The sequence below is a fragment of the Moschus berezovskii genome, chromosome 24 (genome assembly GCF_049115385.1).
Source record: "Moschus berezovskii isolate FMDL1 chromosome 24, NW_MosBer_1.0, whole genome shotgun sequence".
In the NCBI taxonomy this organism is placed as follows: Eukaryota; Metazoa; Chordata; class Mammalia; order Artiodactyla; family Moschidae; genus Moschus; species Moschus berezovskii.
Window position 1 is genome coordinate 28607596 of NC_142483.1, and position 15092 is coordinate 28622687.

Here is a 15092-nt window from a genome sequence, read left to right on the forward strand (position 1 = left end):
CAAACAATAGTATAACATTGCTCACAGCAACAGGACCACAGCAAATTGCAGGGTGGTGGTTTTTCCTGAATCCATCCTTAGGACAATCGTCTGTATTTTACTGGCGTTTCACACCTGGGGTGTTATCTTTGCTATTAAGTGGCAGAAAGGTAAAGGTGCCAAAGCCTGTCTCCTGAACTAGTTCAGAAGGCTTCAGAACAGACTATCAACAAGTCAAATCAGCTTTATTTCTGGTTTCAAATGTGCCTTGGGAATCTTAATTCATGTGAAACTCAACCAGTCAAAAGAACACAAAAAATTTGTCCTCAAAGTGCCTGGTTTTCAACGTGATCATAATTGGGGAACTTTTAAAGGATGTTTCTTTTCTTACTTTTTACTTTGTGTTATCACTAATAAAACTGCCTAAGAGTTTTTGTTGAAATAGTTAAGAAGACATTTGCCCTGATACAAGATTTGCAAACCTTTCTTCACAGTAAATCTGCTCTATGTGTTCCTTAGCATTTTGATGATATTTTCCAAGATAATGGTCACAATGTTTACACGGAAAATACTATGTCCCACTGAGTCAAAAGACAATGAACCAAGTATAGTTTGAAAATGAAATGTCATCCTTCTAATGGAAAACTATGGAACTTCAAAATGGGCCTATGAGTATAAATGGATGATGGTGATACATTTTTATTTTTTTTTAACAATGCAGTGTGACTGTGTTCTCGGAAATGGGCAGCCAAGGGAATACCAGAATAAAACCTACAACAGGTCAATTATCTCCGTCTCATGACACCTTGCTCTCAGAAGAGATGCTCTAGATATACCATGGCAATTATCTACCTGTGCATTGGCCTAATGTCAGTGGTCAATTTCAACCTCAGTGATTTGCATTCAAGGTTTTCAAAGTCAGTGCTTATACTATTTTCTAGAAAATGGGGTGTGGTAGTACAGGGGTTCTCAAGGTCCCTGAACCTGTAGCATCAACATCACCTGGGAACTAGATGCAAGTTCTTGGGACCCCTCCAGAATCAGGGTGTGGTCAGGGAATCTGAGGTCTCACTTGGCCTCTGGGGGATTCTGACTCTCATTGAAGATGGACAAGCACTATTGCAGGGCATGGTAGTTAGGAGCTAAGTCTCCAAAGAGACTTAAATCCCTGCTCCTAAAGATCTGTGACATCCTGCACAACTTCCTTAAAGTCACAAAGCCTCAGTGTCCTCATCTATAAAACAGGGATAATATTGTAATCTACTACATACTATTTTGGAAAAAAGTAAGTAAAACACACTGGGTTTCCCTGGTGGCTCATGGTAAAGAACATGCATGCCAAAGCAAGAGACGAAGGTTCGATCCCTGGGTCAGGAAGATCCCCTGGAGAAGAGAATGGCAACCTACTCCAATATTCTTGCTGGGAAACTGCATGGTCAGAGGAGCCTAGTGGGCTACATACAGTCCATGGGGTCACCAAGTGACAGATGTGACTTAGCGACTGAGCATGAACACAGATGAAATATGCTATGACTGGCAAAAAATAAGCGCCCAAAGAAAAAAAATGATCACCACCACCAAAATTAGGAATTGTTTCATTTTTTGGTACTTAGATAAAATGAAAAGAAAGTGAAAGTTGTTCAGTCATGTCCGACTCCTTGTGATCCCATGGACTATATACAGTCTATGGAATTCTCTAAGCCAGAATACTGGAGTAGGTAGCCTTTCCCTTCACCAGGGATCTTCCCAATCCAGGGATCGAATCCAGGTTTCCACATCACAGGCAGATTCTTTACCAGCTGAGCCACAAGGGAAGCCCAAGAATATTGGAGTGGGTAGCCTATCCCTTCTCCAGTGGATCTTCCCACCCCAGGAATCGAACCTGGGTCTCCTGCATTGCAGGCGGATTCTTTACCAACTGAGCTATCAGGGAAGCCCCTTAGATAAAATAGTACTTGTAAAACATGTTTAAAAAAATCTCTCTACTGATTATCTACATCTGGTTTCCTATATCTTTCCGTGTGTTGGAAGTTAAAGTTGGCAATGACTTGGTTTTGGGGGGTGCTGGTCTTTAATTTCCAAGTTCCCTCAAAAGCTCTTTGAAGCTGGATCTTCCCCATCACACAGCCAACCTTTCCTGGGGAACTGGAGAAGCAGTAGATACTCCAAGCTGGACACAAGAGAAGAAAAGACATTTTGTACCCACCAATATAAACATGGATGCTGCTTCTTATCCAAACAGCTTTCTTCTTCTGTAGAAGGAGAAGTTCAAAGCTCCAGGTAAAGACCACTTTGAAAGGGAATGAACAGTAAGTTCTTCACACCAGGGGCTAACAGTGGGTGGCAACTGAACCCAGGTGTGGAGCAGGGGAGAAAAGAATGATCCAAGTGTGGCATCCTTCTGAAAATGGACAAACCGGCGGGACAAACCGGCTCCCAGGCACATACCCTTGAAGCTGGTCTAAAATTTCCTGGGCAAAGGGAGCTAAATCAAGCTGATTTCAAAATTATCTTGCTTTTTTTTTTTTTTTATTTAAGAAGAGGCTTTTTACCCCCCTCTCTAGCAAAAGAGTTCCTTGCAACACACTGTAATTTCCTGCAGCTCTCTCCGGAGGCTTAAAAAGATGCTTCAGGTGACAGCATGGCTCATACTCCTGGGAGCTCTGCTGCAGACGTAAAAGAAAAATTGTCATTATCCCCGAGGCTCCTGTAGGTTCTCCTTTGAGCAATCAGCAGGAAGAAGAGCACGGTGCCAGGAGGCCAGCACAAAATGCCAAGCCCTGTCTCTGGAAAGAGATAAGCAGTTCTATCACAGCGGCTTCCAGAGGTCCCCTCTGCCCATCAAAGAGACAGAGTCCATTGCACGCTGGTGGATATTTTTAAACTTTCGTCTCTCCACAGCTGAAAAGCCAGTGTGGCTGAATTCTGACAGACCATGTCTGACACAGGGCTTGAGGGGGATGAAAACACGGTCTGGTTCAGTGGCTCTCAATTAGGGGCAATTTTGCAACCCCACCTACAATGTCTAGAGGCATTTTGGGGGATGCTACCAGCCTCTAGTGGGTAGAGGTCAGAGATACTGCTCAACATCCTACAATGCCCAGGGCAGCCCCCAAAACAGACAGCTCCCTGCCCAAAACATCAGTGGTATGGACACCGAGGAACCTTGGTCGAGTTCAACCCGCACCCTGCTCTTCCTCCTCTCACAGGACTTGTTGGGGGAAACATTCTTCCCTCTTGCTGTTTTCTCCCCAAAAGCAGACTGGAGATGCAACAATCCCTCTATAAAGGTTTTCATATGCTCACGAAGAGCTGTGATGTACTCAAAGCCCATTGAGAAGAAAGTGGAATGCCATTTCCTATCATTTTCACATAGCTGTTTAAAAAATATTTATCATAAAAATGAGGCATAGTCATTTTAATCATAAGCTATTTATCTTTTGGAATTTAATTTTTGGCTTTATCATTTCACTTAAATTGCAGGCTCCTTAGTAGCACTGAGGACTTTCTTTGGCACAGGACAAAAATAATCCTCCCTACATCGACCCCAAAGTGGAATGCTGATTCCTCCAGTGGGCCTTGAGTTGCTACAGAAGTCTCTCATCACACATACAATGAGAAGACTGCCCTTTTTCATTCCCCTTTTCTCTACTGGACTGTAAACTTTTTGAGGAGTCTCTACAGGTGAGTGGAGGTGGGTGGCTGAGTGGCCCTCCTTGTGCAGGAGTGCATCCACGCACGGCAAAATGTTTAGTGACCTTAGGCTCTACTCACTACACACCAGTAGTGTCCCCAGTCACGATGACATCAACAACAAAAAGCACCTCCACACACTTCCAATGACTCCAGGTGGGGTGGTAGCCACGCCCATTCAGAAACCACTGCTGGAAGCTGGGAAAGGGCCTTATTCATACTTGTTTCCCTGGTGGCTGGCACACAACAGGCAATCAATCCATGGTTATTGAAATGACAAATGAAAGACTATTTGTCTGGAGAGTGAATATAGAAAGAAGTTCATCCATTCCCAAAATACACACTCTTGTTCATTAAAAAACATTACGTATTGAGTTTGCCCTACAAGTCAGTCGGGGAACTGAGTGCTTAGAATGCACGAGGACAAAACAGAGACGATTTCTGTCTAACAGGGTCTGAGAGAAGGGTGAGACGGGCAGACATCTGAAGACGTTACAGAGGAAGCAGGCAGTGCCAAACAGTCACAACAGAGACACATGACGAAGGATGTTGGGGATGGAGGAAGGGCAGGGAGTGCCTCCCTGAGGATGGGCTGCTGCAGCTGAGAACTGGAGGCTGAGGGGAGAGCTCGGTGACAGGGAGGGGCACAAATGCTGGGCCAAGGTGCAATGAGGTGTTATGAGCAAGGGCTCCACTGCAAGAGGGATCCCGGATTTGAGGGATGGGACGGGAAAGGGTTAGAGAGGTTGCTTGCAAAGTAGAAGAGCAGGAAAGTCCAGCTGAGATGTGGCTGCAGAGTTCCAGAGGTGAGAGAAGAAAGGGCTTAACCAGGATCATTGGAATGTCAACATAATGACGTCTACAGGTCCCCCAGATCAGGCCTTACCTATAGGGTGACAGTTTGATGGGCCAAGGTGCCCACAATGCAAGCACCTCTTGTGGCCTGTGGGAGGGCTGTCCAACTGTGCAGAGGCAGGCTCCCTGGTCACGGGGTCAGGATGCCCTCCCTCCTTCTACATCTCGCCCCAGGGAGCAGGTAGGAGGACTGGCAGGACACCATTTCTGCTTCATTTCCACTTGAGCCCCCTGACTCCTCTCTTGCTTTCTCTCCTCCGTCCCTCGGGCTGAGAGAGCAAGGCGCGTCCTTCAGTCTTGACCGAAGGCAGGAGGAGGTGGATGGGAACATGCAGAGACCTGGAGGGGAGGGTATTATCACCATTGCCGAAGGCTGACCAGTAGGCTGGTTAAGTTCTGCAGCTGCCTTTAGGATTCTGAACCACTTTCTGGCACCGTAAAGGGCTAGAACCACTGCAAACTAAACAATATCCAGGAGCAAGGTATCTATCCAGATCTACATTCCTTTCTTTGGCAAACTCATTCCACTCATAGAAGGGGGAAAAAAAAAAACTTTCTTCGTTCCATCGCTCAGTCGTGTCCGACTCTATGTGACCCCGTGGACTGTAGCCTACCAGGCTTCTCCGTCCATGGGATTCTCCAGGCAAGAATACTGGAGTGGGTTACTGTTTCCTTCTCCAGGGGATCTTCCCGACCCAGGGATCGAACCCGGGTCTCCCGCATTGGAGGCAGACGCTTTAACATCTGAGCCACGCCCTCAATAACCTCACCTATTATTTTATTAAATCCAAATTCTCCTTGCTCAAAGGAAAGAGGAGGGATGCTATCTTCACTGGATGAAAAAGTACAAAAAAAGAAGCAACACATTAGACCCTGCATTGTGTCCTTTTTTTCTCTAGTTAATCCACTAAACAGACACTGGAAGTTTTGCCAAGTCAAGTTTTAGAAGTCACTGCTGCAGGTGGGAAAAAACTAGAGGGGATGAAGGTTTCAAGGAAGTCCATACAGATCAGAGGGAAAGGGCCAACCTTCTTTTCTGTTTTTTGTAACTTTTTCTATTTACATATGTTTTAAGCACTTTCAAATGCTTTTTCTCTTTTTTTGCATTTTATTTTTGATTTTAAAAGAATTTTAATTTCTAAAAAATTTTATTGGGTTATAGTTGATTTATAGTGTTCTGTTAGTCTCTACTGTACAGCAAAATGAATCAATTATATGTGTACACAAAGCCACTCTTCTTAAGAATCGTTTCCCATATAGGTCATTACAGAGTACTGAGTAGAACTCCCTGTGCTATACAGTAGGTCCTTATTAGTTATCTATTTTATATATAGCAACACATATGTGGGCTGACCTTCTTCTTTAAAGAAGAAAAAAATATCAATCTTGTGACTTACCTCCCACCCCCATAATTTGTCACCTTCTATTTACACTTAATTTACATGCACACCAATGACAAAAATAAAATAGAAATACATTGGTCTATATAGCACCCTTTTCTAAATAAATAAAAGCAGCTCTGTACATAGCATCAGTTAATTCGCACAATATTCTCCCAAGGTCAAATGGAGAAAGATATTGCTGGCCCCATTTCATGGATAAAGAAACCAAGGCACAGAAAAGCTGGGTGATTTCCTGAAGATCTGTGGAGAAAGCATTTAATAGCATCTTCAATGGCACAGCTAATTTTTCAGTCCTACTTTAATTGAGAAATAAAGGATTTTTTGTATTTACAAGTTATCATTTGTTTTGGCCTAATACTAAAATGTATAGGATAAGGAGGGCTCCAGGACTTATTTATTATCCAGGAACTTAATATGACAAAATGTCCACCTTTTGGGTTTACTCAATTTAAATAAAAATAAAACAATGATGAGAAGAAAAACAAAATCTGTAATGAAAAGTAACTGAATTTTTTATTCATGATAAGAGAATAGTTACCAAAAACCCAGTGACCTTCACTCCTATAAAATAAATGGTATAAGAAAAACAAAAGAATAAATGAAAAATCTTGACTTTCCAAAGATTAACTGTACTACCTATGTACAGACAATTATAGTAAAATGAAAAACAGAAATCAGCCAAGATGAATGGCCTTAAAAGTAGTAAAAATTCTCAAAGCCAGGTATATCTGACTAGCAAACACATACGGGCAACAGGTTATAAAAACAGATCATTTTCCCATTATTACTAAAAACTACAGAATGGTTTGGCAGGATTATTGCAAAGAATTTCAACTATTTGGCCCTTAAGCAGTAAGAGCTAAATAAAAGCAAAGTCAAGAATGAAAAAAAAAAAAAAGACATAAAAGTATTTCTTGTGAATTGCTATTCTAAAATTAACTTGAAGTCGGTAACAGCGACATACTGTTTTCAACTATAAAATGAATTGTGTACAAGAAGATAAAGAGGCCAAAAGCAGTAGGCTACACGGCTCACAGATTATGAATATTTTATAAAGTTGAGACAGCAGTTGTGTATTCTTTAGACCAAGATTTCAGAGAGCTCCAGGCAGTAAGTATTTGAGAGGAATGAAGAGACAAACTACATGATCTGGTCTTGAGTCAACAACAGAGGAAGAAAATAGGTTTTATTTCTCAAGTACCTAGCACAGAAGGAATTTAAGGTAGACCTCCTTACCCTAAAAGATCCATTATTATGTTTCAGTCTGGTGGACTTATGGATAATTTTGGCTTATTCTTTATATGCTTATGTATTTTGCCAAATAATGTTGGTCATCTATCCATTAGCCATTTACTCCCTTTTGAGAGACTTTAATTTTGTGAGATGGAAGGATTTTCTGGGATGAAGTGACTGGTCTAAAAGAAGGTGTGACACCCTGTTTAAGCAATATGATATACAACAAAGCTTTCTAAAGGATTCTAGAAAAAATTTCCCTCTTTGAAGAACTGGAACAACACAAGAATTTTTTCAGCACGTTTCCTGATTCCTGCTTGGGATACTGTTGTATGAAGACACAGTGCTTTGAGCTATAACAGTCATTTTGTGACCAAGAGGATGTACTAACAGCAAAGATAGTAGAAAAGTGGGTGGAAAAAGCCCAGGTCCTTGAGGACACTGCTTACATATCAGACAAACTCAGGAGCAGCCTATTTTCAGATGACTTGTAACAAGATGTAAACAGTGAATGATCTTATATAGCTTAAGCTGCTTTTAGCTGGGTGTTCTGTTACTTTCAATAGGTCACATTTCTAAACTCACTACAAAGCTACAGTAATCAAGACAGCCTGGTACTAGCATAAGGGTAGATATACAGATCAATGAAACAGAATCAAGAGTCCAGAAATAAACCCTCACATTTATAGTCAACTGATTTTTGACAAAAGTGCCAGTGTAATCCTATGGGAAACACAGTCTTTTTAAAAGTGATGCTGGGAACCTGAACTCCTACCTCACACCATAAATAAAAATTAACTCAACATTGACCACAGAACTAAAAGTCAGAGCTAAATCTATAAAATTCTTAGAAGAAAACAGAACAATATTTATATCTTTATGATACTGAGTTTGGCAGTAGTTTCTTAGATATGCCATAGAGAGCATAAGTAACAAAAACAGATAAACTGGTTTCATCAAAATGAAAAACTTTTGTGCTTCACAAAATTGCTATGAAAAAAATGAAAAGACAAGCCATCAACTGGGAGAAAGCACGTGAAGAAGCACTCAACACCATTAATCATTTGGGAATCAAAAATCAAAACCACAATGATATACCACTTCATACCGATTACAATGGTGATGATCAAAAAATGCACAGTAACAAGTGTTGGTGAGGCTATGGAGAAATTGGGACATATATGTTATTAGCGGTCATGTAAAAATCATGTACCTGCTGTGGAAAAGACTGTTTCTCAAAAGGTTAACCATAGAATTTGAATGTGACCCAAAAATTCCATTCGTAGGTATACACCTCAAATAAGTGAAAACAAGTGTTTTTCAAAAAAATCTTGACTGAATACTATTCACAATAACCTGAAGGTATAAACAACCCACTTGTCCATCAGCTGATGAGCAGATTTTTAAAAAGTAGTACATCCATATGAGGAGCCTGGTGGGTTGCTGTCTCTGGGGTCACACAGGGTCGGACAGGACTGAAGTGACTTAGCAGCAGCAGTATGTCCATATAATGCGATATTTAGCAATAAAAAGAAATGAGGTAAATACCCAAGAAAATTGAAAATATTTCCTCACAGAATAACTTGGACATGAATGTTCATTGCAACATTCTTCATAAGAGCTAAAAGTGAAATCAACTCAAATGTTACTTGATGAGTGCCTATATAACACATGGTATAACCTTCTGGGTAGCCCAGTGGCTAAGACTCTGCACTCACAATGCAGGGGGCCCAGGTTTGATCCCTGGTCAGGGAACTAGATCCCCTATGTCACAGCTAAGGATCCTGCATGCCTTAATGAAAATCAAAGATTCTGCAAGGTGCAACTAAGTCCCAACACAGTCAAATTAAAAAAAAAATTTTTTTAAACAAAAGAGTGGAGTAGACACATGCTATATTATGGATCTTGAAAACATTCTGAGAACTAGAACAAGCTAGACAAAGAGGCCATAAACACACAGAGAGAGAAGGTGCACTGGTGGTTGTCAAGTGACTGGAGGGATGAGATGGGGAGTGACTGACAATGGGTATGGAGTTTCTTTGTGGGAGGAGAAGGCCGTAATGAAAATTATGTATAATTAAATAGTGGTGATAATTGCACAACCTTGTGATTATATTTAAAAAATGCTAAATTCACACTTTAAAAGGGTGAATTTTGTGGTACATGGATAAATAAAGCAATCAGTAAGAAGTAAGTAACCCCCCCAAAAAAGGATTTATGCCACACATGGATGAATCTCAAAATCACTATGCTAAGTGCAAGAAGCCAGTCATAAAAGCTCACATGTTTTATAATTCCATTTATCTAAAATGTCCAGATTAGGTAAATCTATAGAGATAGGAAGCAGATTAGCAGTTGCCTAGGACTGAGGGAGTTTGGAGGAAGGGGTGAGGGAAATAAGTGACTTCTAATGGGAGGTGGTGATGGACAGGGAGGCCTGGCGTGCTGTGATTCATGGGGTCACAAAGAGTCGGACACAGCTGAGCGACTGAACTGAACTGAACTGAATGAGTACAGGGTTTCTTTTTAAGACAATGAAAATACTTCAGTTAGAACATACTGATGGAGGCACAACTTCATAAATATAATAAAAGCAATTGAAGTATATACTTTAAACAGGTGAGTTTTATGGTATATGAACTACATCTTAGTTTAAAGTTACTACCAAAAAAAAAAAAAATAGGGTTAAAAAACATAGAACAATTTCCCTGCTGTGCCTGGGATCTTATTAACAGTCCCCTAACCACATATCTAATCTGGGTGCTTTGCAATGAAAGCGCTGAGTCCTAACCACTGGACTGACACAGAATTCCCCTAAAACACATCTAAATCCTTTTCCTGTATTTGCTAAATATTCTACAATGAGCATGAAACATTTATATCTTCAGAAAAAGGAGTTAACATTTCTTCAATTGGACAAAATACCTACAGCACAAAACAAAGTGAAAAGAAAAGCTGGAAAAAAGTAGTGTACGTGAATTTCATTGTGAAACGGAGTATACGTGGATAGAAAAAAACTAAAGGAAAAAGTATCAAATTATTGACAATAGTGATTTCTGAGCTGGGAGCACTGAAAGATTTTAATTTATTCTGGGAGATGCTTTCTTTCCCTGGTTTTCTATATCAGCAAATACTGCTTTTCAGTTTCTAATTTTGAAATGCACATGTAATCATACAAGAGGCTATTCAGTGAACGAAATGTCAGCCTCTCCCTCATCCTTGTTCCCCAGCTCCTCATTTCCAGGGCTTCCATGGAAGGTTTCTCAAGTTGTTTACTGCATGACGGCATCTGGCTTAGGGTAGTGAGTGCAGGTTATAACCTAGCCTGCCTGGGCTCTGTTGGATAAGCCATAACTCAGGACTCTGAGGAAAGAGTCTTTTCTGTCTTAACCACACGAAAATGATAGGTAGATGGCAGCTTTGCCCTTCTCCGTCCCCCAAAGGGGAAACCTCTAGACAGTCTACGTTATCTAAGAAAAGACCGTATGTAGGTAGGTAAAAGTTATTCAGGAAGAATAAAGAAATAGCAGGTAAAGGCAATACAATAAAATCAGAATCCAAATATTAATACTGGAAGAGAAGCCCTTCAAGGTAGTATGGTGATATTGGATTTAAGGGGAGAAAAACGTATTTTGAACAAACAAGTCCTAAGGAAAGAATTCTAACTGCAACAATTGTTGGGCTATTTTCCATATCAACAGTCCACAATTCACACACATAGCTTAAGCAGCAAATGAGATTGGTTGTATCCGCTGCCAAGTGCGTTGATATTTGGTACTTCACTCATCACAGTCCCTTTGGCTTAGAAGAGCAAGCTGGTGTGTGTGTCGTCCAGCATCCACTTTGGAAAGCTTTAGGATTTTAATCTGCTGAGAAACCTGAGAGTGAGTGTCCCCATGTGAAACCTGGCACTTCTGTTTCATTCACTTTTGCATCCTTCAAAACAGGGTGCATTGATCAAACAGAAAAGTGAAAGAAAGTGAAGTCGCTCAGTCATGTCCAACTTTTAGAGACCCCATGGACTGTAGCCTACTAGGTTCCTCTGTCCATGGGATTTCCCAGGCAAAAATACTGGAGTGGGTTGTCATTTCTTTCTCCAGAAATCCTAGGGCATTTTATTGATTGGCTCTAACATCTCTGTATTCATTCAACTTGGTCTAAAGTTTCTGCTTGAGATAAAGTGATGGTTACATCAGTAAATAATTCAAATGGCAAGATCTAATTATGACTTTCTCAATAATCTTTTAACCACTGTTTATGTTTCTGTTTCAGGTTTTATCTTGTTACAGAAAGCCATACTGGGCTTCCCTAGTGGCTCAGCAGTATAGAATCTGCTTGCAGTGCAGGAGATGTGGGTTCAATCCCTAGATCGGGAAGATCCCCTAGAGTAGGAAATGGCAACCCACTCCAGTATTCTTGCCTAGGAAATCACATGGACAGAGCAGCCTGGCAGGCTGCAGTCCACGTGATCATAAGAGTATGACATGACTTAGTGACTAAACTACCACTACCACCAGCCATAAGCTTGTGCTGGTCTTCTTTTGGGTTCCAACCCCTTTGCCTCTGGCTCTTCTATATTTGCTGTTCCTTCATTCCTGAACATTCTTTTCTACCTTAGGATTTCATCCAATAAACCCTGGATTATCTTTCAAGCCTTAGCTCAAAAGTTGGTCCCCTGAAGCTGGTGTGGCTCCATCACACCAGCTTGATCCTTCCCTCTCATAATACCCATCACATTTAAAATTACCTACTTAATGCCTGATTTCACCACCAGACCATATGCTCCGTGAAATATAAAAGCAATCCATGGCCCTACAGAAGGAGAGCCTTTTCTTATTTAAAAAAAAAAAAAACAAAAAACTGGATGTAATTTAAGAGAGAACTTACAATGGTTTGAAAGCCAAGTATAATAAGGCTTGGAACCTACTCCCTAGGTCTGGAAGCATTTTCCAAGGAAGAAAAGGGGAGAAACACAGAGCTTGTATATTGGATTAGGGCAAATCACTGGATGAAACCAACAACGAGGTAAAACAGTTGAGACCCAGGAAAGTGTTCAGATGGCTCAACGGTGAGATACTTCTAAGAGAGTTGGCGACACTGTTTGCTAAGAAAGAAAGTGATGTGTAAGACCTCTGGCACTGAACCACCTTAATGTGAATTTGACCTGATTCAAATGGGTCTTGACAGTAGCTGCAGGGATTATCTGAGACATATTTGTCCTCCTAAGTGGCTTAGTTCTCTAAACCCCCTTTCAAGAGTGCTTTGGGATGTTCAGAAACTCATTCTCTTTCTAAAACTTCAAGTTATGCTAGGAGCAAGATAAGAAGACTTGAAGTCATTAGCCTGGGGATTTGTTCTGTTTCTATTTCTAAAACAGAATACTTATGTCCGTTAACTGATTAACTATAAGAGTGGAGAGAATGTCAACAGTTACCGGCATTCTTTACCTGTTTGGAATGCCATTTTCCATATACACTATTATACAATTTTAGAGAGAGTAAAGAATTAAATAAGCTACTCAGAATAGAAATATACAAAATACAAACATTATATTTACACATTTAAGTGCAACTACCATGATAAAGTATAACTACCGTGAACATCAGATTATGATTAAGGTGGGGAAGATTTTTCAAGAGCCCATCATCTGTACTTAAATACAGTTGTGTGGAAAGAAATGCATCTAGATTAATTAAATTTCTTTCCACAACAATGAAAGCTTATGGAACCTCTTTTACTATTCCATCCAAGCAACCAGTCCATTCTAAGGGAGATCGATCCTGGGTGTTCATTGGAAGGACTGATGCTAAAGCTGAAACTGCAATACTTTGGCCACCTCATGCGACGAGTTGACTCACTGGAAAAGACTCTGATGCTGGGAAAGGTTGGGGGCGGGAGGAGAAGGGGACGACCGAGAATGAGATGGCTGGATGGCATCACTGACTCTGTGGACATGAGTTTGAGTGAACTCCGGGAGTGACCGAGAATGAGATGGCTGGATGGCATCACTGACTCTGTGGACATGAGTTTGAGTGAACTCCGGGTGATGGACAGGGAGGCCTGGCGTGCTGTGGTTCATGGGGTCGCAGAGAGTCGGACACGACTGAGCGACTGAACTGAACTGAACTGAAACTGTTATACATGGTAAAGGGGAGTGGGTACGTACCATCAGGGACTAGGGGGAGGCTTCTAAAAAATTTCACCAATCAGAAATAGAATACACCATTTTTTAATCTAAAAGGTTCATGTAGATGTACTCTTTATCATGTATCTTTGATTTTCTTTATCATGTATCTTTGACTTTCTTTCCAAAAATAAAGTAAGTAAAACGGTTCTCCCAGAAGATGTACATGTTTAGTTTTGGTTTCCCATAATCTCTTAGGACACCTCCCAATACAGTGATGAAGAGAACACATTACTCCAAGTCTAACAAGCACAGAGGCAGACACTGGGGGATATGATTGTTATAACCTGTACAGACTTCAGAACAGCTTTTAGCTTAACAAAAAAGGTTTTTCATCAATAAGTGATTAAACATGGCAGTCTACATAGAAACACTTCTGGAATCTCACAGGCTCCTATTATAGTACAAGCCACATTATAGTGAATTTGTAATTTCTCATTTCTAACCAACTGTTATGGTAATGAGGCTATTATTACCCAAAATTGATTCCATCCCAAAATGATTAGACTAAACTAGTTAGGATAATCCCCCTCTTCCCACTGAGTGATTACTGTCCAGTCTTGGCTATTAAGACCTAAGGGAATGTCTCCTGAGGGGCCTTCTGGAAACCTTGCTGGGGAACTGGTAGAGCCTTCTTGCTGCCATTTTGCAAATGAAGCCAATACAGAAGCTTACTTTAAGCAAGACAATTACCAAGAAGAAAACCTCGGGCTTCCAAGTATTGTGTGTATGTGCTAGAGGATGTGTCAGGATGCCTGCTTATGTGTTTCCTTTTTAAAATTAAGCTAACTAATATGTGTGGCTTCTGTACTTCAGGAAATCTTTAACAATATACTCTACATTGGCCGGGAAGCTTTGTCAAGGGCAAGATGTATGATTTATATTTCTTTGTATTTCAGAGCCTAATCTAATATCCCATATATTGTTGTTTAATTGCTAAGTCATCTTTGACTCTTTTGCGACCCCAGGGACTGTAGTCTGCCAAGCTCCTCTATCCATGGGATTCTCCAGGCAAGAATACTGGAATGGGTTGCCATTTCCTTCTCCAGGGGATCTTCCAGACTAAGGGATCGAACTTGCATCTCCTGCCTTGGCAGGTGGGGTCCTTACCACTAAGCCACCAGGGAAGCCCATTCCATATATAGTAGGGGCTTAATTAACATATATAGGACTAAATTGAACCAATTTTCAAGCTTATGACATACAAAGTGAATTTCTCAGTCAATCTGAGACTTCTTGGACATCTAATACCAAGGAGCAACCCAGATGACAGACACTATGACATTAAGGTAGCTGATGCTTGCTGGTGTCAGGTACAGTTGACTTCAATATATTATTTATATCATACCTGACATGCAGCACTCGAAAGGGATAAGGATGTAGTGAGATACAAGTATGGAAATGGCTGGCTGAAGAACAGCTGAAGAAGATCCAAAGGGATTATTTTGTTTCACAAATCCTGGAATGTCTGGATTAGAGGAGATTTAAGTACAGTATGCAGGAAGCAGGAGGAACAGTGCTGTGTATCTGTGGAATGTACCAGAGGACATTCCAGTAGCAGACAGACATGTAGAAAATCCAATGGATTCTGTGTGTAAAGCTAAAGGGCTAGGTAAGATCCACACCACTTCATTTATGTGAACTGCTCAGATCACAGAGGTGCTTTGAGCTCTGGCATGATTTCAGGGGCCTGAAATGGGCACAGACATTTCTTGGAAAAGAAAGACTGACTCCTCCATGATATT

At 40.8% G+C, this 15092-nt stretch overlaps 1 protein-coding gene across 3 annotated transcripts in view; it reads right to left on the reverse strand.

Annotated features, from left to right (window-relative positions):
- FRMD4B (FERM domain containing 4B) overlaps positions 1-15092 on the reverse strand; it is a 365056-nt gene that overhangs the window by 202020 nt on the left and 147944 nt on the right. Inside the window, exon 1 of one of the 3 annotated variants that reach the window (XM_055414301.2) lies at positions 4559-5255. The exons of the other annotated variants lie outside the window; for them this stretch is intronic. The gene's annotated coding sequence lies outside the window, so the exon portion shown is untranslated. Of the gene's footprint in view, positions 1-4558; positions 5256-15092 lie in introns of those variants that run through there. 3 annotated transcript variants of the gene reach the window in all.